We start from the raw sequence: 3221 nt of genomic DNA, 5'->3' as shown, positions 1-3221 counted from the left end.
GTAGTGATAGACTTAGCTTGCTCCATTAGATTTGAAGAGCTTGGTTCACTAACCTCGTATTACGGTTTAGGTTTTGGGATAGGTTGGGTCGGAAGCACCCCTTTCTCCATAACCGCAATGCGTGAGTCTATCTTTTGTATAGCTTTTGTGAGTTCTTGTAAGACTTGAAGAGTACTTTGCTGGATAAGCTGTTGAGGATTTTGAACCAATTCCTCTTGAGGTTTCCCTTGATTTAAGAATTGATTAGGGATTCCTTGAGGTATAACAGATTCCCCATTCCTCCAATTGAAATTTGGATGATTTCTCCGGCTGGAGTTATGTGTGTTTGAAGTGAGTCCTTTGAAAGGCCTTTGGTAGTTGTTTATGGCATTCGATTGCTCATTCAGTATTTCTTGAAATGCAAGTATTTTTGGGCAATTTTCAGTTGTATGAATGTTGCAGGCACAAATACCGTAGACAACTTCCTTATCCTTATCCTTCCTAAGTTTCATGGCCCCGAATTTCCTTGTGAGACTGGACACTTTAGCGATGATATCATCTTCCTCTTTCAAAAGATATATTTCACCCCTCTCCTTTGATTGAGTGACTTAAACGTGATGCTTGTTCTTGGGGAGATGTCTCATGATTGTGCAGTTTCAGCAAGTTTATCAAAGTAATCCCACACTTCATCGACATCTTTATTTAGGAATTTTCCATTGCACATCATCTCGACAAATTAGCACATGGAAGATGTCAGTCCTTCATGGAAAAAATTAGTTATGTGTCACGTTTCAAAACCATGTTGTGGGCAGAAATTGACAAGATCCTTGAACCGCTCCTAACATAGGAAGAATGTTTCATCTTTCCTTTGGGCGAAGTTCATGATCAACTTTCTGATGGTGTTTGTTTTATGATATGGGAAGAATTTCTTTATGAACTCCCTTGTCATGTCATTCCATCTACCAATAGATCGTGGACATAGTAAATGTAACCACGTCTCAACCTTTTCTTTCAAGGAGAAAGGAAAGAGTTTCAGCCGAATTATGTCCTCAGACACATTAGGAAAGCTTAAAGTGGCGATCTCATCAAACTCTTTCAAGTGTAAATATGGATTTTCATATTCTATCCCAAGGAACTTTAGAAGGAGTTTGATCACTATTGGCTTGATATCCATGTTTCCTGTGTTTTCTAAAAAAACCATACAGGAAGGTGTGCTTACCCCTACCGGTTGTAAATAGTCTCATAAAGTACGAGGCGGGGGTGCTCGATGCACCTCCTTTTCATCCTAAATTTTTCTAACCCTAGGTTAAGGTGGAATTGGAGGTTGATTAGTCAGTTAATTGGCAGTCATAACTTCAATTAACTTTGTGGATCTTGAGTGGTGTCTAATCCTCTGATAGATAGATAACCCCTCAATCAATCCTCCTTCACTCAAAAGACGTTGAGTGTTATCACAGACCCACTTGGGCATGAAACACTCTCAACCCTCTATTTCAGAATCTAACATAAACCTGAAAAGAAAGAGGGAAATAGAAATCTAGAAATAGAAAGAGAAAAAATTAGAAAGAAGTTACCAAATTATAAGTTTCTATATTGTGGTCCTACAAAAGAAAATGGAAAGTGAATTAGTTTCTAAAAAGAACTAATAAAGCAACCTAATTTCTAAAAACAAATTAGGAAAGTTTCTAAAAATAGAGAGTAGATTAGTTTCTAAAAATAGATTAGGAAAGTAAATTAGTTTCTAAAAAACATATTAGGAAAGTTTCTAAACACAGAAATTGAAAGCTAAGTTAGTTTCTAAAATAATTCAGAAAAAACCCTAACCTTAAACTAATTCCAAAACTAGTTAATCTCAAAAAATGCAACCGTTAGTGCCCAGTAACGGTGCCAAAATCTTGTTCATAACCCCAAGTGTAGGGTCACGATATAGTAATAATCTCCATGAGACAGAGGTTGAATCCACAGGGACTAATCTAGTGTGTCTTTTGAAAGTAACTAGAAGTAGAACTAGAAGAAGTTGTAAATCTAAATCTAGAATTAAAGGGAGTATTTGTGAAGTGTTTAATTAGAAACTTAAGAATTCAAAGGTGGGAACTAGTTTTTCCAAAGATCCACTTGTACTAATTAGGTGAGACTATGCTTGATTCAAGGACATAACTGGAATCGGAGTCCTATCCTATCCAATTGGAAGATATTTCAATAAAACCAAATCAGAACTTCCTTTGACCTGATTCCCAATAGATGAGAGTTGTGAGGATTAAAAGTGATTCCATCACCTAGCCATGCCCAGGAGATAGTGGCAAACAACAAGATACACCAATCCCACAATCAAACATAGGAGAATTATGAAGATTAGAAGGAATTCCATCATCCAACCATGCCCAAGGGACGATGGTGAACAATAAGATTTCCTAATTTCACAATCTCAAAGCATGAAGAGAAAATACTCAAAGTTATTGTAGATCTATTGTAATTTGAGTCACAACAAACCATTAAAAACTGAAAGTATTCCTTAAATATCAAATTAGAATCAAAGAGAGTTTAACATGAACATGAATCAAAGCAATAGAAACATCCTATCACCCTACAAGCTTCACCTCTTAGCCCTAGCTAAGAGATTTAGCCAACCATAGACATGATTGGATCTAAAACCCTAGAAGAAAGCATGAAAAACTAAGGAAGAAAGGAAGAAAATGCTTGGCGACGGCTCTTCACCCCTGTGCTTCACTCCTCCAAACCCGATTCCTCCTAAGAATGCCCTGGGGATTCCTATTTATAGTTGTGCAACACCTCCTTTCACACTAACTTGGAAAAATCCAGAAATTGCTTCAAATTTATGCACTGCATAACTATATGCAAATCGTTCGATGACATCGAACTGCCTTCGACGTCATCAAAGGTTACTTTTATACATGCTTTTTTCGCACTGCGTAACTTCGTCCGGACTGGATAATCTTCTATGTCATCGAACCTACCTTTGATGCCGTCGAAGGTGTCTTCGATGTCATCGAGAGTTGTTCAAGAAATCAATAATGCATCCAAAACAGTCCAATGAGTTATTTCAATTTCTTCAATAAATTTGATGCCATCGAAGAGGCCTTCGATGTCATCGAGCAGGTCTTCGATATCATCAAGGAGTACTTCGAGCAATCGAACATTGTGCCTAATATGTCTAGTGAGTTTTGCCAAAAATCCATAGAAAATTCGATCTCATCGAACTGACTTCGATGTCATTGCGCAAG

The 3221-nt window shown here is 37.3% G+C and overlaps 1 non-coding gene across 1 annotated transcript; it reads left to right on the top strand.

Moving 5' to 3' along the window:
* Positions 1–773: 773 nt before the first annotated feature.
* On the top strand, positions 774–880 carry LOC131223029 (small nucleolar RNA R71). The gene has a single exon (XR_009160267.1). It is a non-coding gene; the product is annotated as a small nucleolar RNA R71 (small nucleolar RNA).
* Positions 881–3221: the final 2341 nt, after the last annotated feature.

This window comes from Magnolia sinica, chromosome 1 (genome assembly GCF_029962835.1).
Source record: "Magnolia sinica isolate HGM2019 chromosome 1, MsV1, whole genome shotgun sequence".
Classification (NCBI taxonomy): Eukaryota; Viridiplantae; Streptophyta; class Magnoliopsida; order Magnoliales; family Magnoliaceae; genus Magnolia; species Magnolia sinica.
The sequence above is the reverse complement of the archived record's forward strand: the minus strand, read 5'-3'. Positions and strand labels throughout refer to the sequence as shown.